This window comes from Ailuropoda melanoleuca, chromosome 10 (assembly GCF_002007445.2).
Source record: "Ailuropoda melanoleuca isolate Jingjing chromosome 10, ASM200744v2, whole genome shotgun sequence".
Taxonomy (NCBI): Eukaryota; Metazoa; Chordata; class Mammalia; order Carnivora; family Ursidae; genus Ailuropoda; species Ailuropoda melanoleuca.
This window is the reverse complement of record NC_048227.1, coordinates 88,794,601-88,817,033: the sequence shown is the minus strand read 5'-3', so window position 1 is coordinate 88,817,033 and position 22,433 is coordinate 88,794,601. Positions and strand designations below refer to the sequence as shown.

The window sequence follows — 22,433 nt, the reverse complement described above, 5'->3', positions numbered from 1 at the left end:
AGTAGCTTATCTTTTATGACTGTCTGATCTGGGTTTATTAGTTGGCCACCTTAAAATATTAGACTTGAGTGGTCAATTTTTAGTGCCGGAGAGAACCATGTAATCCACGGGCTGAAAGTTACATTTTATGTCTTTGTAGTGAAAAGGAAACCTGTTTTTCCTTTTTAACAAGTTCTACATTGGTTTGATTTTCAACCCCAGTGATAATAGCTACATGATGGAGCATTTATTATGCTAATACTGCTTTCGGTTGTTTACACAAGTTATCTAATTGGATCCTTCCCAAACTCTCGCAGAGAAGATACTATTCCTCTTTTACAGATGAGGAAACTGAGAGTCTGAAACAGACCGTTAATAGCTTAATTTACAAAATTACTAAAAGGTGACACTAAAATTTCAGTATGGATCTGACACCAGACTGCGTACTCAAGCCCTGCGTCCTTGGGTGAAGGGTGCAGTGCCTTGGGCTTAGGAGTGACGGATTATTTAAAATAGTTACAGTGAGAGACGTTCAGTGAGTAATTACAGGCACACATGGTAGGTAGGTCCTGCGTGGCACTGAACAACAGAATACTTAAAGTTGTGGCTCTGCCACTTGCAAGTTCTGTGACTTTGGCAAATCAGTTTATTACCCTTCTTAAGGCTGTTTTCCTCATTCAAAAATAGAAACTAGTAAAACCACCTATCTCACGTGGTTGTGGTGAAGATCAAATTGATGTTTCTAAGGGCTTTAAATACTTTTGAAAAGGACGCCTGGGTGGCTCAGTCAGTTGAGTGTCTGCCTTCGGCTCAGGTCATGATTCCAGGTTCCTGGGATCCAGTCCCACGTTGGGCTCCTTGCTCAGTGGGAAGCCTGCTTCTCCCTCTGCCTGCTGCTCCCCATGCTTGTGTGCACTCCTTCTCTTTCTCTGACAGATAAATAAGATCTTAAAAAAAAAAAAAAACAACCAAAACCCAACCCCCCCCCAAATAAATGCTTTTGAAAGGGTATATAAATGAGTGTATCTTGTCATTTGCCATAGCCTTTCCTTAAGTAGTAAATTTTCTGAGTGCTTTTAAAAAAATGATTTGATTTATAGAAACTTAGTGAGTTTCCAGAGCAGCTCTATTGAATTCGAGCGATCTATTAGGAAGTTCTGCTCCTAAGACTAGCGTTCTTCGATGAGATACTTTTGTTTTTGAGGAATGGTTATTTCACAATACCTTGTAAAGGAATTCTTGACAGATATTTCTGTCTCCATTTTGGAAGAGTGGAAAGACAGGCCCAAAGTGAATCAGTGCCAGAGTCAGCTTTGAGGTTCCTATATAACTGTCACACTGAGTCTGCGAGGCAGCTACCTTTCCCGTGCCATGTCTACTTCTGTGTTTTCTAAGCTCGCTTCTGTCCCGACTTGAGAATAAGTGAAAGTCTTCTCCTTGAGGGCTGTTCGGTACTGTGTACAAAATGGCATCTTTGACAGTCAAATGAATAATTAGTGAACGGATCCCCAGGTCATACTGAAGCTCATAAGATGGGCACGTGGGAAGGTTGTGTTCTGTGTCAAGGAATGAGTTCTCCATACCTTTCATTCCAATATTGTTTATTTTCCTTTTGGTTTAGGAATTTTCAGATTTAACCCATCCACTCCCATTTTTCCTCAGGATTAGTGACAGAAGTGGAACGGAGCACGATAAAATAAATACATTTTGTTGCAGGCTTTCTTGAAGGTTGTGTCGAAGGAGCTCAGAATTCGGAGGAGACTTTAGAAACCTTTTGGTCAAATCGGTTCAGTGTAGGTAGCCGATTAGGAGACTCCCACTTCCTTCCTGGCCCCTCGTGCTCCCCCTCCCCCTGGCTAACCTTCCTCGCTCCCACAAAGCTGCCCAGGGCTCATTCATGCACAGACTGTCATTTAGGGGTCTGGATTACCAGTTTGGGTGGTTACCTAGCTCACATCAAAGCTAACCACTCTATCTCCGTTCGCGTTTTTGTTCCGCAAACAGAATCTGCGCAGACTGGCTCTCTTTAGGCTGTGTGGCCTTCCCTGGAAATCAGACCTTGAAGGAAGCCCTAGCAATTACAGCCATAAATTCATCCTCGGGCGGTAGCGTGCTGGGTGTGAGCTGAGGAGGGCTGCCACATAGCCATGCTCCGATCATCATTAGAACTATTAAGTTGAGAATAAAGTGTCCCGCGTGTTTGGGTACGGTGACATGAAAAGAAATTGCAGATTAAGTGAGACCATTGCTCGCGGGATTGCAGGACGGAGAAAGAAAGGGAGAGTGAGCCAGCGAAGTTTATTTATGGAATGTCAGGGGGCCATTGAGGCCCAGCAGGCCCTAGAAGTGGAGGACTTCCCTGGGTGCTTGTTTTTTCCCTCTGACCTTGGATGAACTAGCGAGCAGTATATTATGCTGGCCGATTGTGCTGGTTTGTCATGGTTAGCATTCTGGACTGTCCCTGGAATGTAGGAAACGGATGAATTTGAATTGAACCATGAGGTGGTCTGCCGGGCCCTCTCCTTGTCTCAAGGAAACCTGTCGCTGTTTGTCTGGGCCTGGCCTGATGGAAGCAGTGGAGGGAAAGAGAGGTGGGCCTTTGATCTCTTTGTTGCAGCTGCTCCCTGGGAACTCGCTGAAATCAATGCCCTGTTTTCCTGAAGGAATGAATGGCTCTGCCTAACTAGCTTTGTGAAGCTGTGGGGGAATTCACTGCCTCTGTTTATTGACAGCTGAAAAGGAGCACATGGGGTGGAATGGACCTTCTTGTGAAAACCAGGCACAGGGAAAATTAGACCTCAATTTAACACAGAGGAATTTGGAAATTCACCCCAAAGGAGACGGTGGTTTCTCATGCTTACATTAGAATTACTCAAGTTTGGGGCTAGTGTGTAATGAACAATGGAGGTTCTGTCACAACTGTGTTATAAGTAGGAATATGGTATGCATAATAAATGATGCTAAGTAGAAGTTGATTCAACACCCTCCTTCTATTTTAAACACAGAAGTAGAGAAAGACAAATATTAACCATGATATACTCAAGTGATTCTTTTATTTTTGCATTAAGAAGAAAAAAAATTGATAAAATAAGCATTATTAATGTAATATTACTAAGTGTCAAGAATATCATTCATTTATGTTTCAAAACATCTTTGAACTTGGATCTAAATTTCACTCTTGCAGGCTATTCCTGCTGCTCTTGGTAGTGCGTTGTAAGGGAATATTATAATACATTTATTTTTAAAAACTTACATTCTTAGGATATTGTAACTGAAAGGCTATGCCAAGCATAAATAAAACTGGCTAATAGACCAGTATAGCAGTTGCCATTAACACAGTTCATAAATCCTAAAATTACTACCTTTCTTTTGAGAACACAGTGAGGAAAAAGTCTTGAGTTTATCACAAGGAAACATCACCATAGCTTCTTTCACATTTCCCCTCACTTGCTTGATTTCCCAGGAAGAATTTATAGCTTCTTCCTTTGGCCCCGAGCCCTTTGTGCACACCTCTATTACCGCACTTAACACACTGCCCTGTAGCTCTTTGTTTAGGTGTATTCTTTTAGCTGGAAGTGAAGCAGCTGTGGCGGATTCATTTTTATATCTCAAGCCCAGCAAAGCTCTTGGCTCAGTGAATGCGAGCTGCATGAATGGGGATTGATAGCTCCCTGTACATTACTTTGAATGTAATTACTTATCCAGGCTTCAACTGCAAATACTAACTACATTTTAGGAAAACCTGATTGATATATTGTTACCTGATTGGTGCTATAGCTTTTTAAAGTCTGTTCTTTATGGAGAGTTATTAAACACTTTTTTTGATTGGGCCAGTTTGTTGAGCAGTCCATCAGCCTCTGAACAGGGCGCATTAAAAAGTGGATGGCATTGTCCTTTTAAAATCTTAACTCTGTTCTCCAATATTCTTTCCTAAAATTAAATCTCACAACACAGCGTTTAGATATTTTCAGTACGATGAAAAAGCTCTTAGAGACTTTTCGTAGACTTTCACTTGACCAGATTTAGTGATTGAGATAGATAAAGCTTCCATTTTACATGATTTAATTCTGTGATGTAATGTTAAATAATGCAAAACAAAACACCCTTTGACAGTTTCTTTAACCAGATTTACCACTACTGTGTGTTACCAGCCCCTTATCAAAAGAAGCAAACACCTTCACTTGTCAGTGAAAAGTGTGAGGGAAATTTTGAGTCTAAAGGACTAACTACTATGATTGCACAGGACCCTAGAACAAGCCCAATTCTGGGCTATTCTCAAGTTAAAACCGATTTGTTTTTAAACCACAGCTTTAAGTGGGAAATAGTTGTCAACATTCTTTGGGAAACAACATCTTAAAATCGTAATGGAAAATTTTAGTAAAGGGGGGTAGGTAAGCACAGAAGTACAGTAACTGGCTAATATTTTACTCTCCGTGATATTTTTGTTTTTATCACCAAGATTATTTTTAAAGAAGTCTATTTGGTCGTCTGTTTTTGATTAAAGGTGAAGTTTAAAATACAGGTTTGCAGATGTGTGAGTTTTGGTAGGAATCTTGTAGAGGAACGGGGTGTTTGTAAGGGTCATACAGATGTGGCCGATTCAGCAGTTTGTGATTCTGCTGAGATTTCAGATTTCTTACGAAATAGGAAAATGACCATGGCCTTGATCATCGATAGACTCTCGCCCCCATAAGTATTAACTTGTAGATAAGAAGGCAGTAAGCATAGCACTTAGGTTTTATAACTTGGCTGCTCTACTCTCCGTTTCTGGAAGTAATTTCATGTGACATCATACCAAAGTAGGGAGGGGTGGAGGGTGGAAGGAAGTGTAGGAAATCAAACCACACTTTTCCATTTTAACAGTGAGGCATATCTTTGTCTACATTGATAGAAAGAACTACGTACAGGCCAAGGAAGTAACTTCAGGTAAAAGCTGTGTTCTTGCTATGTCTGTGGAATCCCGTAACTCCAGCTCCGTGATCCTCCGTAAAAGAGCCTTTTCTCAGGACCGAAGACTGCTATAATGTCCAAGAAGTGGCATTGCAAATGGTGTAAGAGTCAAACCTTCACAATAGGTTCGAGGATCAACATATATGAGGTGTTTGTCTTCGTGTGTGTGTTTATCTCCATCAGCTAACTTCCTAGTAGAAAGACACCAGATACTTCCCTCTCAGATGGCTTCCCCTCCATCCAGACTGACCAAATAAAGCAGCCTTATCTAGTCATTGAAAGGGAAACATCCTCCTTACTCATTACATTGAATTGCAGGAAAGACTGTTCTGAAATATAGATTTAGAATTACCTTCATTGGGTGTACTTACCAACAACAAGTCCTGCCTCTCAGGCTCTTTTCTCACAGTAGCCTTGTCTGTGGGGGAAGAAAACCGAGTGAAGCAAAGGAGTTTGGTTTGGTTTGGTTTTTCCATGGTTGGTTTTTTTCTTTTTCTTCTTCTTTTTTTAATGTTTCTGGTGTTTTTGATTTTTGTTTGCCTGTTTGTTTGGGGCCTTTTAATGGTCTTTTCTTACTCCTTGGAAGCTCCCGCTCTCCTCCCCACCTCACGCTCAACCCTGCTCAGGGACTCGTTTCCTTTTCCCAAAGGATAGTGTTCATGTTTGACACTTTTTAAGCGGTTCTTATGAGCCCCCTAATATTTGTATTTGAACTGGGCTCTCTGGAAAATAATTGCAAGTATGTGAGGGCTCCTTGCTTCCCAGGCACCCGCGTGAAGCCCTTCACTCAAATTAGCTCATTTAATCCTCAAAAGGCTCTTGTGCTGAGGTGTGATTATTGTCTTCGTGTTACCGGCGGGGAAGTCCAGGCCAAGAGAGGCCAAACAAATTGTGTGAGGTTTCTTAGTGGCTCCAGGGGGCAGCTGGATTTGAACCTGGGCCTTCCGACACCGTGGCCCATGCCCTTCACCACATACATCACTGCACTGCCTCTCTCAAAGGAAGACTGCCGTCACAACTTGAAGGCGGGTCTCTGGAATGTAGGGACATGGCACTAGGGCATGTGGACGAGGAGAACTTTTTGATCTTGGCATTCCTGAACTCATATTCTGTATACCAGTGTCTACTTACGGAGCATGGATGTGGTTTTTCTCAGTGCTTTTTTTTTTTTTTTTTTAACCTTTTGATTCTTTCCCTCCTCACTCTAGGATTGCTCTCACGTCTGATGTGGCCTCTGTTTCACATCACATCTAACACTCCTCTGTACCTCAGACTGACAAAGGTAAGTATGTCTCTGCTAAGCCAGCAGACTTCTGCCCCCATCTGCTCTCCCAAGGTCAGTCGGGAGTCTGTATTGTTCTTTCCTCTGGTAGGGCACTCACCAAAGCCTTCCACCTTTTCCACAGTAGAGGGGGTTCTGTGCCAGAAAATGCTCGCTCGCAGAGAATGTGCACTTGAGGAACTGCAGGCTTTGAAGGAGAAATAGGGTTGAGGGTTACAAAAGCCTATTTTTCACTCTTCAGAAAAAAATCAAGAAAATATGTGAAGAACTGTCATTGATATTTATATTCACTTAGAAAAAAGGGATATTATACAACTGATTTTTATTTATCATGACTTGCTTACTGGAAATTTATGATCACCCTCTTTTACATTTTAAAAAGATGTTTTAAAATGATCTTAAAAACAAATACTGAGGGAACATTTGGGAGTATTATCCTCCATTTAGAATCGCGGTGAGTCTGTTGTATATGTTACAATTCAGTTTCTAAATCATGCTCTTAAAACCATAATATGAAGTGATTCTCAGTTTGCATCTATTCTGTCCAAATTTCCTAAAGTTATGAAATGGGGAAATAAGTGGGCCTCTAAATCCAGTGTTTATCTGAGAGAACTTGTGGTTGGCAGGATCCTCAATATTTATCAGAAGTTTTTATTTCTGATCATTTTCCACCATACATATGGAGATTATAATTTGTTTTAACCACCTGTTTCAAAATAGCAACCTCTAGTTCCAGCCTTAAATTTCATATCCAACGTTTCGGTGTTTATTCCCCCTGTAACATGTATTAGTTCTCTGAGAAGCCCGTGCCTTCCTCACCTGACGCTACCCTCCCCCTGTTTTGGAGCTGTCGTGCTAACAGTGTTGCTTAACCATAATTCTTGGCCTCTCTCTACACTTTTTTTTTTTTTTTTTGCAAAATGTCCTTGACTGTAATATGCCATATTTTTTTTATTCCAGTGTTCTGTGTAAGTTTTCTTATATTACATCTTACGCTTAATTTTTTTTTTTTCCCCTTAGCCTCTCACTAGATAAGTCACTTCCCTATTTATTTTGCTCTGGGGGCTGACTTCTGGGAGGTTATTCACAGTCGCCTGAGGTGGAAAGCCAGAGTGAAGAGAATATTAGATATATGGGGGGGGGGGTGTTTAAATTCCTGTTCTCCAAACGATTCTAACTGAAACTAGTCCCCTTCCCCACCAACACATTCAAAAAGAAAATTTTAGCAAAATCCCAAAATGCCAGAATCACTTCTGTATGGCATTTATGTCACTCTATGATACTTATAAGACCAATTCATGCCAGGCACCACTGTGATTCTTTCCTGTAGTTAAACATGATATTGCCATGTGAGGCGTGGCAATAATATTACCCTGTTTAAGAAGTTAGGAATCTTTCAAAGACATGACATACAAAACTTTTGAAGCATGCAGGAAATAATAGAAATTTCTTTCACAAGCACATGTTAGGAAATGAAATCATGCCATGATGATCCAAATTAAAGAAAGATTATGGAAGTGAATCAGTAATGTATGCTCTGTCACATACATCATATTCTGAAACAGGCTGTTCGTGTTTTCTAATTGTGAACTTACCCAGCCTGTAAAGTCGTTCTTGATACTTATTAACAGGCTGCATCTACTTTGCCTGCATACTTCAGACCCTGCAGCGTTGTGCTTTCGTATGTACATATGTAATGTAAAATCTTGTAACATTTCTGCTAAGTAGCTCGATGTCACCTTAAAGGGAAGTTCAGGAACTTGCCTGAGTCAGCATACCTGGCAAGTAGCAGAGCCCATATTCAAACCCGGAACCATCTGACTGCAAAGCCAGTGGTACGACACCATTTTTCTGCATTGTGTCTAGACGAATACTCTCATTTGGTTGACATTTTTTTGAAGTAACTCTAGAAACACAAGCTAGTGTTAATAGAGTATGGTGCTGACACAGTAGAATAAGGCAAAATAAAACACATTGTTGTACCAGTTCTGCGTAAGAAAAGTTATCATCTAAGAATTGTCGTTAACATGTCTTTATTTTCTGACTCCCTGAACAAACAGAAGGCTAAAATGAAGGCAGTTTAGAGGGGAAGGGAGTTGGGGGGGGGGCAGTGTTCGTAATATAGAATAGTATTAAATGTTGTCGAAGTTAGTAAATTAAGACAAATAAAGTAAATTAAAATAAAGTTAGCACATTTCTCTACCAGCGTGTTCAAAATAGCACTGGGAGCTGTGCATGTTTATACTATAACGAAGTGTCATTTATTTGGGGAATCATTTAATTGATCCATTATGTGGCATTTACCAAGGTGATTTTTTCTTTTTTGTTTGAGCACAGGAATTAACAGTGATTCATAAAACAGACACGCACACAATCAACATGTAAATTAGAACCACATTAAGATGATCATCATTTTATGTTGTTTCCCTAAAGTGGTTCTCATTTGCCCTGTGTTGTCAACTCCAAGGGCCGTAAGAGCGTAGTGCGTTCTGGTTCACAGAAGATTTGGAACTCCCTGCGAACCGTTCATTTTATGGAGAAACTTCAGGGCGCATTTATTGCATTTATTCTTTTTGTGCACATTTTTTGAGTGGTTTTTTGGGTTTTTTTCCCCCAAGGAATTATGATTATATTGATTTTAATGTATACGCTGAATCAGGCCTGGGGGCACGGTCTGTACATGGGCTGGTCTGAGGTCTCCTTCTATAACATAAACCTGAGAGCACTGCACTCCTGATGACAAACTTCCAGTGGTTCTGATGAGTCAGGACTCTTGGTTGCCACTGACAGAAACTCATGGGACCAGGGAAGAATCCCCAACAGCCAAGTGACAGGAGCGTATTTGCATGTTAGAAGAATCCCTCTGCCAGCAGCATTGTGATTAGAATGAAGGGGAGCCACTCCAAAAACAGAGACAGGAGCCAGAATGGCTCAGTCTCCAGTACGTAGAAATGCCCCTTTGCCCTGACCTCACTGATTCAAACTCGTTGCTCACCAGGCTGGTAGTAGGTTTAAGGGAAGCCGCATGAAAATTGAATTTTGGCCAGTAAAATGGGCTCGTCTTCCATCCCCCAGCATACTTCTCCACGCTTTTCCTAGCAAGTTTTTAGGCGCCTCAGATTGGAGAGTAGTCTCCTGCACATGGTGGCCCGTGTTGGGTGATGGAGGTCAGAGACAGGCCACGTGAATGTTCGTAAACTGCCTGCTTCTCTCTTCCCTTCCGGGCCCCACCTGTCCGGTGTGAGAAGGGAAGCAGGTGTCAACAGAGGCCAGATCCTCGTGAGGTCAGAGTGGCCCCCACACTGTGGTTGCTTTGCTTTCCCAAACCTCTGCCTGTTTGCTCAACACACCCTCACTTCCATGTTTACTGTCCATGAGTTCTCATCTCAGGTGGTTTTCCCACGAAATACTCATCTTCCCAACAGACACAGCAGGGAGAGGACACTGCCTTGGCCCACTCTGCCTCTGTGACAGGGCACCTGCTCCCCGGGAAATCCTCGCCCAGTTCCATCTTCCACCGGATGTGCCCCACGTGCTGGGCAGACTTGGTGCCTGGGTGGCAGGAAAACGGGGTTCCCTGGTTGCCAAGTCTTGTCCATCTGAAGTTCTGACGGCCAGGACTTGCTATTCTGAAAATTCTGGTCTCTGCAGGAAGCTGGTATAGCTGGGCTTATCTAGAATCCTCTCCAGTTTTCGTCAGGGCTTTCGGAAGCAAAATTCAGCCGCAGGACTGAAATGGAGTGTGGTTTGAGGATGTGTGACTGGCCTCGAAGTCCGAACCCCTCATCGATGTTTCATTTCGTGCCCCAAGCAACAGCTTGGAATGAACGGATTTGTCACTCTAAGGACTTACATCCTCTCTCCCAGGGCAGGGGTCTGCTGTCCCCCGAGCTCCTCAGTTTGCAGCACACTTTCATTCCCACTGCATGGAAAGGAGCCGCTCCTCTCCCTGTCCCAGCTTGCTGCCCCGCGAGGCCGGCCAGGCCTGGGAAGCAGGGGTGTCCTGTGCCTGAGACCTGCGCACCTGCGCACTGGCCTCCCTCTCTCCTCTTCCTGCTCCACATCCTTACTTCTTTTGGTTTTTAAGTGATTCGCAGTTTAAGATGAAGGCCTTAAAGACAACTTTCTCTGCCTCTCCCTTTCTAGGTATTTGCATAGGAATCAGAGGAGTTAATCTTGTGAGTAAACGCTCCACATCTGCGGCGGGTTTCCTTCCTTCCTGCTCTGTCTGCCCCAGGGCTGCAAGCGCAGGACTGCCCCCAGGTCACCGGCCTCTGCACAGACCACACTCCTCTCTGCCACAGGGGATGGCCTTTTTTGAAAACCAGTCTGGCTCCAGTTGTAGCAAGTGAGGCTAGTCGACAGCACAGATGCGTATGAGGCGAAGGTTCTTGGCACCTTCCGGAGGCCCCCCACCCCCCAAGTCTGAACCTCACCACACAACTTCAAGGATGCAGGAAGTCTTCCTTTTTTATCCCTGTAACTGATTGAGTCCAGCCCCCGTTCTGCTAACCTACAGGGAAATTTCATCTCTGTCATGTTTCAGTGTCTACCTTTCCCTCATGGGGTGTTCCTAGAACCCAGAGACTTCCATGGCACCTGCGAGGTGAGGGACTGGCTCTGACCTTCTGTGTGTCACGGCAGTGGGCTCTGCAGCTCTCTGCCTCAGACCACAGGCAGAGGCTGGAGACCTTGCCCTGGGTCGGGGTCTCCCTGAACACACCCATACCCTGTCCTCTGGAGGCCTCTGCTCAGCGCCCTGGGGAAGAGAGCTGTGCAAGGGCCCGCAGCAGGAGACGCTCTTTCTCTCACCTTCTCCCGCCTCCGTCGTCTCCGGAGTTGGGCAGAATCTGCTCACTGGGTTTAGAGGTTAACAAAGACAGACGCCTCTGCCTTCATCTGGGCCAAAACACAAGGAATGACAAAGCCTGCCACCTGTTGTAAATGAGCTAGAAAGAAAAGCTGTCAGGAGGACAAACAAAGCAGAATTCCAGAGTTGTCCTGCCGTGCTGATTTGGAGGCTGTAATGAAGGCAAAACATTGCCCAAACAGTGGTAACTATGGAAATGGAGGAAACAGATTTGAGAGACAGTAAGCTCGCTGAATCTGTATAGCTTAGTCGGTGAGAAGAATCTAGTATGACTCCAGAGTTTCTGGCTTGGGAGGGTCTGGGAAGTGACACAGTCCAGAGGCTGCCCCGTGGGTAATGTGCACTCTCACACCACATGCTCCGTCGCCTGCCAGTCCTGTGCTCCTGGGCAGCTTCGTGCAACTTCTAAGCCTCTGTTTCCCCATCAGTAAAATGGGGCTAATGGCTCCTGTTCATATGGTTAAGTGCGTGATAAGTGATTAAAATGGCCACGACCTGTGAGCATCCCGGAAACGTTAGCTGTTAGTACGTAGTGATGCCAGGAGTGAAAACCGTTAATGCTGGAGGGGCCCCTACTTGAGGACAGGCGATCTTCAGCGCTGTGAGACCTCCAGGCTGAGAGGTGGTAGGTGGATTCATCTGGAATTTGAAAGAAAGTTTAGGATTGAAGACGGAGATTTGGGAGGCCTCTGACTTCAAGGAGGAGTGAAAACCTTGGGTTGTGAATGGGGTCCCCCAGCGAATGTGCAAGAAGGTAGAGCGCCAGGTGTCAGGCCCACAAATCTATTCAGATTTTGAGTGACCCTTTGCAACTCGCTCCTCCGTGTCATCTTTAAACTGACTTTAATATCCCATTTAGGGTCTCTACTTTGGAGGTATGATCTCATTGTTTACTCAGCGAAAAAACAGTGGGTTGTCTGTTATCTCCCATATGGGGGGGACTCCTTTCTGTCTGGAATTACAATCTTTAGAAAATTTTTAAAAAAAAGAAACTTAGTTGAAAAGGTTTTCAAACACAAACCTTGCACATCTTCATTCTAGAGGAGTATTTCACTGAAAACTAAGGCAGAAATCCCAGTGTTTGGGGCTTGCCCAATTCTTTCCCACTCAGATTAGAAATAAAACAGTCAGTTTGAAGAATTGACTTAAGAAAATTCAGGAGTAGCCAGAAGTGAATGAGCTGAAACTGGAGGGAAATCCCTTTGTTTAATTTGGGTTTCAGTGCATGCTCGGTGGGCGGCTAAACCAGTACAATCATAGAGAAAAGGGCATGTTCTTAAATGTGGCTCTCAGAGGCAAATGCCAGCAAAAATGCATTCTAGAAACTATACGCTCTAGATGCAAGAGATTTTACTTTCTGTCGTCTGTAAGCAGACATAAACAGATCATTTCCCTCCCACATTTTCCCTTTTATTTAAAACAATTCACTCTAATCTGTTTACTGTGTGCCAATCCCCATTCCCAGAAAAATGTGACTTTTCTTGCTACTCTGGAGCTCAGAAATAGGTATATTTAGGAGTGTTTAATGTTACAGGGTCTTTTTTACCATATACACATATATATGTATATGGTAAAGATTATATATATTGTATATATATGAAAGATTAAAACCTTTTTCTCTGATTTTGAAATCTGAATTCTGACCTGAAGTGCCACCTGCAAATAGCGTCCTGTCAAACTTAGATGTGTTCTTTCTCCCGTCTCTTCTCTGCTTGATTACAGTGTCGCACACTGCACGTGGTTTTCCCCAGGGCCACGCATGCTTTCAGGTTCTCCGTTGCATTGTTAACTATGTGAGTGTTACTGGTCAGAGATGGCAGGTGGGAGAGGCGGAGGAACTTGGCCTCCTCCCTGCCCGAGTTCTCCTCTTTCACTGGTGCTGCTTACATTGAACAGCTTAAGAATAAGCTCCTATGTGAGCCCTCGGAGGCCAAGGAGTATTGTTGGATTCAGAAAGGAATCGCTTTCTTTTAGTGATTATTTGAATATTTTGACAATGCAGCTAAGCTACTCCACTGCCTGGTTTGCGTACTTCATGTCATGTGCACCCCTTCTCGTGAGGCAGGAGAGAGCTCCTGCCTCTCTGAATTCGTAAATTGGTATTGTCCGTTGGTGAGATGGGTAGGAGCAAAGGAAGAATCATCCAGAAGAATTGTACTCTCTTGGCTCAGTGTTTTTTTAAAGTTCTTTAAAAAAAAAAAATAATATAGGCCTTTGGAGACCACCCAATTTAAAGCACCATGATAAATGTTGGGCATTTGGAGAAGAGAGATGGGCCATGAGATGATTTGTGAAGTGTTTACACAAGCAAAACAAACTCTCTGGATTATTCAAAGATCCTACTTACCTCCAGTTCTAACCTTCCAGGCTTTTCCCTGAATTGTGATGGGTTATTTTAAAAATTTAGTTGTCTAAAAATGATCTTAGTTTTTCCATTTTTAACTGAAAAGGGTGTTCCCCTACAAAATAAATGGGCATAGCCTTTTTTGATCAAACTAAGAAAAGAAAACTGGCAACCAAGTGAACAAATCACCTAGGTGAGGTATGATTGGCTTTGTTTCATAGTAGATTTATCTTTGTGCTGGTTAAGAAAATCCTAAAAAGCTTTCCCCTGTGAGGACTGACTGGTTGGAATAGTCCTAAATGGGAAGAAGCCAAGTTTTATAATTAATTGCTGAGCAGATACTGGTTTCCGCACGCTCACCAGGGATCAGTGGTGCAAAGCTGGCCACAGGCTGGGCTCTGGAAGGCTTGCTGAAAACCTAGACTCCCAGGGCCAGAGTGATGTGCTGTCAGTCCGTGCTGCTTTGCACTGCAGCCCAGGAATCTGTATTTTTATTTTTATTTTTTTATTTTTTTAAGATTTTATTTATTTATTCGACAGAGATAGAGACAGCCAGCGAGAGAGGGAACACAAGCAGGGGGAGTGGGAGAGGAAGAAGCAGGCTCACAGCAGAGGAGCCTGATGTGGGGCTTGATCCCATAACGCTGGGATCACGCCCTGAGCCGAAGGCAGACGCTTAACAGCTGTGCCACCCAGGCGCCCCAGGAATCTGTATTTTTAAAAGATTTCTTGGGCAATTCTAGTGTAGAGTCAACATCGACAACCACTGAATTTTGTGTTCAATTTAGAGACCTCAGCCTTTCCCCCTGCACATCTGGTGAATCTATATGTTTACTTGAATCTCTGGTTGAAAATGAATGCCTATTGGTTATTGCTGACTTTTTTTCAATTCAGAATTTGTTTCAGGTTCTGTCATTGCATAGATTTGCATACCTGTTTTATGGTATTCTAATACTGTTGATTTAAAAAAAATACCATTTCCTCTGTGTGCTGTTTTGAATATTTTATGTAAACAATTTCATGGTTTTTTGTTTTTTTGGGGTTTTATTCCTACTTGGCAGAAAGCAGGGGGAAAACCTCAGGGTTTTTCTAATCCAGTTGCAAGTAGGACAAAAGATGTAATATAAATACTTAAAAGTCTTCTTTGGCAAGATGACATCAGATTGAAACTCCTTTAAGTTACAGCATTATGTACTTTTTAAATATACCAGATCTAAATGTTTAAAACATCTGGTAGATCGGAGACATTTAAAAATTAATGGTAGTGTGACTATTGAGGTCTCCTACTCCAGGATCCTAAAGTTTAAAATTGGTCTGTCATCTATGAAAATGCATGGAAGGGCAGTCAGAAATCCCTGGACATTATCAATTCCCTCTTGAAGGGAAGTCGAGCTCCAGCATGGTGGGGGGAATGTTTTCCTTGCTTCGTTCACTGACGATGTGCAAGATCTCTTCTTACAGGTTTGAATCCTCAGATGAGCCCCTGAGAGGACTTCACGACCACCGGGAAGCTGGTGTTTCCTGTCACCAAGCAGGTATGTGCACAGTGGCGGCTGCTTCAGATTATTTCTGGCTGGGTGTGTTTATTAACAATTACTTGGAGGCACATAGTACAATTAGTCAAGGATGTGCAGGGGGTTCCAGGTCCTTCAGAAAGGTTCTAATAGAGCATAACTCAGTTTCCCGCTCAAACTGCCACATACCTTCCAACAGCATTCTTCTAACCTTTTCTTTTTTTCAAAGTACGAACATTCTGTACAAACCAGGGAATCAGGGGCTGCCATCGGCCACCTTCCCTGTCCTCTGCCGGCTGCACCCACAGCCAGAGTGACCCAGGCCACTCTCTGGAGTTTTCTGCAGACTTCCCTGTCAGTTCAGACGTTCTCAAGCCGCCCTGACCTAACCGGTCTGGCTGAGCTGTGTCAGCGGGTGTCGTCCTCCTGATGGCATGTGTTCGCTGACCAGCCTGAGGAGGATGCTGGTCACGGACCGGCTGTCCCAGGGAATCCAGCCGCAGATTGCAAGGCTACTTTGGAGCTACTGTAGTAAAAGCCGAAGTCTCCTGCTCGTGCGGATGGTGTAACTGGGAAGGATGACGGGGTGTGGGTGGGAAGAACACTCAGCTCAGACCACCTGGGTTTGGCGTCTGGTCATCACTGTCCTCATCACCAGGAATGTTGTCACTGGAAGCGAACACTGGCGGGGCACCCCGTGTCCGGCACTCTGCTCCGTACGGAACAGTACTTGCAGCACCTTCTCAGTCAGTGCCTGTGGGTAGGGAGTGGAAGTCTCTACGCCTCAGTCTCCTCATCTGTCCGATGGGGATAAAGATGCCCTTCTCTCCAAAGGGGCCTCGGAGGGCTTTCTGAGTCCAGCTAAAATAGACTGTCATTTTGCTCAATATTATTTTGGTGCCCTTTGAAATATAATCGGACTAAAAAATATGTTGATGCATTGGCCAAGACCCTGAAATTCATCCCAACATGGCCACTGTATCTGGTAGGAACAGAGAAGGGCACTGGCAGCCCCAGTTACAGGAGGAGGGGGCATCTTGCCATTCTGTCTTCTGTTTACCGTATGATTGGCGTTGGAAGGCTAGGCGCAATAACCAGGAAAAGCCTGGAATATGTCAGCTCTGCGTTGCTGGTGAGTCTGTGCGCTGAAGACAGGTAGGGGGCGGCTGCCACACCAGGCAGGGTCGGTCTCAGGACCTGAACTGGACAAGCCCAGGCAGGATGGCCAGTCCAGTCACGAGGCGAGGCGGGAAGGAGGAGCAACTTGGGACATCGCTATAGGCTACTGGGAAGGAGCAGCAAGCATGCGGCGGGGGACATGGGGCTCATTGTCAGCAAGGTGCCTGGCCTCCAGGGCGCCGGGTGCGCAGAACCGCACAGTGCCCGGGCTGCGGGGGCGGACCACACATGTGGATGGCCAGGACAGCTCCTTAGAGAGCTCGCATTCCTCCCCATTGAGCTGTGTATGATTGTAATGGTTTGTTAAACAAACAAAGGACCTAAAGCTGTGAATGAGGGGAGAGAAAAGACTTAAGGTGAAAAGGAGAGGCGGCCCTGCTTGCCAGTGTTCCTCTCTTCTGAAGCTTTCGCCCCCATTTCCCCCCCCCCACATTCCTTTCTCCCTTTCAGTGAAGCCAATGCAGGAACTGGGACAAGTTGCCTTGTCTCTCCAGTGCCCTTGCCTTTTAAAATGGAAACTGATGAAATGTGTAACATCTTAAAGAGAAAAAAAAATTAAGAACCGGAGTCATTTTAAAGGACCCGTGATAAATATTTTTATATTTCAATTTAAGTATTTCTGGATGAACCGTTTGCTCAGCATCATTTGAATCTATTGGACGTGGCATGGAAAGGCAAAGAGAACGTTCTGTAGTCATTTTGTCTGATAAAGAGGGCGAGTGCCCTCTGAGCTGGGCAGCCGGGCTTCCGGGAGAAGGGGAGTGAGGGTCTGAACAGGCACAGTGATTTTACCTTTTTCTCTTAAGTATGTACGTATTTCATAGTAAAGTGAGTTCTGGATGCTCATGTGTTGAAAAAGCCCAGGGGAAAAAAGAGTCTAAGTTGTCATTTACCAATTGCCAATTATATTCGTGTCCATTTGGGTAATCAGATTTTGGGTCTCAGGCTCATTGCATGTGAAAAAGGACCATGTAGAGTTTCAGAACAGAACTGTTAAATCTGCGGTTCTCTCAGGGTCCAGAAGTTGTCCACGGGGGAGAGGGATAAGTGAGTAATTTCAACTTTTGTCCTGTGTAAAAGAATCTGTTGATGGAAGTGTCCTCGCTGTCACCGGCCCCCCGTGCCGTTGGGGACAGCGCTGCCTCCTGTCCAGGCCCATCTTCTACTCCTCCCCTTATCCTCACGCCTGCCTTCCAGCCGGCTTCGCCCATGGGACAGATGGACGGACGCCGCAGGCTGCCCCGGGCTGCTGTGGGCCTCTGCCCCTGTGCACCCCTCCCACGGCCTGCAGCCCCCCTCGCCCACCTGCTGCACGCCAGCCTCGCCTTCGTGGTGTATCAGAGTTTCAAAAAGGAAGAGCAGAAGTCCTCTCTCATTCTGCCACCCAGAAATACTTTGCTGACAGTGCTGTTTGCAGGCCTTTTTCTATTTACTTAGAGATACTGTTGTTTCCGAATCAGACAGTCCATCGAGGTCTTGAGTGTCTTTTCCAGACCTCCTGTAGCTTTTATGTTTCCCTCAAGAGATTTTTAACTCATGAATCTGGCTTCCCGTCATCAGGGGTGCGAGTATGCTTTTCTTCTTTTCCTTCCTCCCTCCCCTCCCTCCCTTCTTTCCTTCCTTCCTTTCTTCCTTCCTTTCTTTTTCTTTCTTTCCTTTCTTCCCCTCAGTCTGAGCCTTTACCCTCACACACTTCCTGGGAAGGAACCAGGCTTTCTTTTCCCTAGAATGGTACCCGTCTTAGGACAATAGGCCCTGCCGCTAATGAGGTAAGTTTTGGTGCTTCTGCGCCCTACTCTTAGAGACCCAGGAAGAGAGAGCACTGGCTGTCAGCTCTAGAAGCACACCCTAAAAGGGCAAGGCCAGTTGCAGAGGGTTTGTTGGGAGGGAGGTGGGGGATCTAGTTTCAGCTGTCACAAAAGAATAGTCCCCATCACTGACTTTATGACTAGACAATCTCCTCATACCAGAGGCTCTCGTGTGGGTTTCGGGACTGCTGTCCACCCCTCGCCCCCCATGCCAGCTGGAGGCCATGAATGGTCTCCCTGAGACCAGGTCCGTTTCGTCTGAGCTTGAGAACCAGCCCTGGACTTCATACTTGCCTCTCTGGATGCGCGTGCCGGTTTTGCTTGTTTGTGGATATTTGATATTCCTTCCTAAATGGACTTAAAAATACCACGTATGTGGTGGGGAGAGGAAGGGAGCGGGAGGTTTCAGCATGGTGCAGAGGGACCTGTTCTGAAGCAGTGCTTTGGCCACGGCTGGAGAGGCCCAGCTGGGCGAGCCCCGCTGCTTCCACTCTGTCCCAGGCTGGGGTGGGGGGGTGTGCTTCAGGGAGGGGCCTCTGTGGGGATGGAGCCCGGCCCCCCGGGGCAGCAGGCCTTGCCCCTGTGTGGTGTGGCTTCTCTTTGGCTGGCTTCTGGCTTCCGTGGCTCTTGGAGGCTCATGCTCCTGGGTTTCGGCCTTTTCCATTGTTTCTTAGGGCTTCCTCCGGTTTCAGTGGAGACAGAGAGCCCGAGGCGCGCTCTCCTTACTTGTACCTCTTCACCTCCCACCTTCCCCACCCCACTCCATGCAGACTCTGAGTGGTTCTTGACTGTTAAATAGCTTAGATAGATCTTCAATCAGCTAAACACATTTTAACAAAGAAAGGTTCCCACCTGTAAAACTACTTTCTCCTACTAGACGGGGCAACCAGACAGGGGTTTTGAGCTGTTGGGGTCCTGTTTTATATTGTAACCATCTAGAAATTATTTTGAAACATCACGTTTTTTTAATGCAAATTTTCATTTTGCTTATTATTTTTTTTTTTTATCACCATAGGCTTGTCACTACACTATCTTACCCAAGAGAAGTAGGGCAGTTTAGCAGCAGAATGCTGCTTTTGCTCTTGGAACCTCTAAAAATTACTTGTCCCCACAAGCCTTCTTCCGCCCTGTTCTGCAATGCAGAATAGATACCCTAAGGGAAAATCGATTTAGCTACAGCCTGCCATAAAGAAAACAAATTCTTCCTCATCCCCAGGACAACCCAATTTACCAAATGATGCTGGGAAGGACAAACATTGGTGATCAAAGTTGAGCACGTGGGCTTAATGACAGGCTCTGAAGCCACCCAGGTAGAGCTCCGAGTAACACAGAATCACTTTGGTCTAGAAAAGAGCCTCAGCCCCTCCTTCACGCCATAGGTCTCCTCACTGGCCTCCGTGCCCATTAGGCACCATTGGATTGAACAGGTCTAAAACTAGTGTTTGCCTGGGCAGAGCGTGTAGACTAAACTCGGAGAGATGCAGGGAGCAGCAGCATGGCCCTGTAGCACGTCTATAACGAGTTCCTCATGCGCATGTTTGGCTGGACTTGTCTTCCGGGATTCCTCCTTCCTTTTCTTCTCCGCCACCACAGACACCCCTTTCCTGTGACCTAACCTAAATCCTAATCTAACTAGTCTGTTTACGAAGTGTCCTTGCAGCCTGCCCTCTCTTCTTTCCAGGTCACTGTTACCTCTTCTGAGACATGGCAGAAGCCAGAACGGTCTCACCACTCTCCAGTATATTCTCCACATCTCTGCCGTCATTATTGTCACCGAGTATGATCTGATGACAAGTCCGGAGCTTTAATGGGTTCTCGCCCGGCGCCTTGGTATCAGTCCTGGGTTGTCCTTGCTTCTTATGGTTTGGCTCCTCTCCGTCTTCTTGATAGAGTCCTATGCCTAGGCCCTTCCCAGCGTTTCTTTCCATTCCTGTGGAGACTGTTTCGTTGGTGTTCCATACTTCCTTCTACCTCTTCTCTTTCCACTTCCTTCACTCCACACTAACACATAAACTCAGAGTTAGTGGCTAGCCTTGACTAAATAGGTTAGTCAACGTACTAAAGTATTACAACCACAAAACCCACCTTTCCGTAGAGGAATGAATCAGTTTATCTCTGAACCTTCATGATTTGCCCTTTGCCTCCCTTTCTGGCCTGTTTGTCTACAGTGCCCCCATATTTGCATCATATTCCAGTCATACTGAACTACTTATTTTCAAGTGTCCTATGCTGATTCATTCCCTTGGCCTGCAATAGACCACCTCCCCACTTAAGCACCTGGTAAACTTGCAGGCTCAGCTTTAACTTTGGCTTCTCCATGAAACCTCTCTTGATCTCTCAAGCAAGAGATGATCACGCCTTAGACAACTGTATTCTTTATCCACCTTGAATTCTGATAATTATTTTCACTTTTTATCAGACATAAATCTTCACAGAGTGATTTAATTATATCTGTTAACCCCTAAGGAAGAGCATCTTTGAATGTCTATCCATGACTCCAGTCTTACATGTTGTCTCTCTCACTTTCATGAGGCATTACTTGGTTTTGCCTGACTTTCTAATATTTGGCCAATGTCGTTGGTTTAAAAATTGAATTTCATTCCAGTGTGTTTTTGTGGGTGGGTGAATGGGTGTTAAAAAACAGAAAATGTCAGATGTGGTAAGTATGTGACAAAACGGTGGGGGGGGAAAAAGGCAGTCCCATAGAGTGGAAAAGTATAGGGAAATTGTTTGATGGATGGACCAAGAACTCTCACCTGGATAAAATTGTGCATATTTTTAGTTCTGTATTAGTTATCAGAGTTTCCCCTTCTGTGAAGTGCCTTTTTATTTTTTATTCTTGCCTGAAGTTTTCAAGTTTTGTTTTAAACATTAAGCCTGTAATCTGTCTAGAATTTCTATATATGGTGTGTGATGGGAATCCAATTTCCTTATTTTCCACATGGATAACCAATTATTAAGTAGTCTCTTCTCTCCCCAGTGATTACTGTCCAAGCCCTGTCATATATTGTTTCCATACAAGGGTGGGTCAGTTTCTTGGCTATTCATTCTACTCCATTGGTCCACATGTCTCATCTTGTGCCTTAGTATGTAATACTGCCTTAATTACAGTAGCTTTAAAAACAAAAAAAACCTTATCCATTATCTCTTCCTTTTTCTTCTTTGGGACATACCATGGTCTGTTTGTATGATTATGAGTATGATCCAATCCAGTAGGACTAGGAAGTTCTTGGCTCTTCTTGGACTTTTCCTTTTCCATATAAAATTTAGAATGATCAGCGTTCTAACAAAGAACCCTGTTGAGGGGCGCCTGGGTGGCACAGCGGTTAAGCGTCTGCCTTCGGCTCAGGGCGTGATCCCGGTGTTATGGGTTCGAGCCCCCACGTCAGGCTCCTCTGCTATGAGCCTGCTTCTTCCTCTCCCACTCCCCCTGCTTGTGTTCCCTCTCTCGCTGGCTGTCTCTATCTCTGTCCAATAAATAAATAAAATCTTTAAAAAAAAAAAAAAGAACCCTGTTGAATTTTTACTACCACTTCATTGAATTAATATATAAATATGGAAAAAACTGACAGTGTTACAATAAATCTATCTGTATTTCCCTATTCATGAACATGGTATATTTTTTCACATACCATCCTTCTATAATGTCTTTCAGTATAGTTTTAAAATTGCTCCATAAATATATGGTGCCTTTGTGGTTAGATTTATTCCTAGATATCTTTGTTTTGTGGCAAATGTATATGGTATTTTTAATTATATTTCTGTTGGCTAGGCATTTAGAAATACAGTTGATTTTCTGTTTTGATTTTTATAACTAAATATCTTGCCAAACTTCTCTATTATTCTGTGTATGGATTCTTTGGAGTTTTCTACGTAGACAGTCATCTATAAATAAGGAAAGATCTATTCCATTCCAATTTTATATCTTTCATCTCTTTATAGCTTTATTGTAGGTCCATTCTAGTACAAATGTTTTAACAAGGTGCAGTGTTTAATAGGTATCTTTATCATATGATGAAGATAGCCATTTCACTAACTTAAAAATTACCTCCTCTTTTCTGTTTTTTTGGTCTAATAGTGCATTTTTTTGACGATTTAACCTATGAACGATTTTATTGTTAGTCTCTGGGTTATACTAGCTGGTTTATAAAAGGTTGGTTGATGGTGTTAATCACTAGTGAGCATTAGGAGGAGCACATGTAGAAATAGCAGGTACCCTCAAAAGAAGCCATCCTGGCAAACATAAAGGTGCCCAAGAATCATCAGATGAGTTTCTGCTGATTCTCATATACTCCCCCAGAGAGTTTGACTCAAATCCCTGCCCCTGGGTCTTGCCCTTGCTATTGCCTTTTCTGTTGTTTTCTTTAAAATATCTCTGTGTGTATGTATGTGTTTTATAGTTCTTTTAGGGATGTCTCTCTCTCTCCTATTTAGAGTTGTTTTTGAAGTTTTCTTTTCCCCATAGAGTCATCGTCATCTTTTCCTAGCTGCTTTTTTCTATTTATTC

The 22,433-nt window shown here is 44.2% G+C and overlaps 1 protein-coding gene across 18 annotated transcripts in view; it reads left to right on the top strand.

Annotated features, from left to right (window-relative positions):
- Positions 1–22,433, top strand: part of PLAGL1 (PLAG1 like zinc finger 1) — a 111,421-nt gene that overhangs the window by 72,281 nt on the left and 16,707 nt on the right. For 7 of the 18 annotated variants that reach the window (XM_034669231.1, XM_034669233.1, XM_034669242.1 and 4 more), the window contains 2 exons: positions 6,138–6,211; positions 14,887–14,960. The gene's annotated coding sequence lies outside the window, so the exon portion shown is untranslated. Of the gene's footprint in view, positions 1–6,137; positions 6,212–10,357; positions 10,390–14,872; positions 14,961–22,433 lie in introns of all 18 variants that reach the window. The other 11 variants (XM_034669232.1, XM_034669234.1, XM_034669243.1 and 8 more) reach the window with 3 other exon arrangements.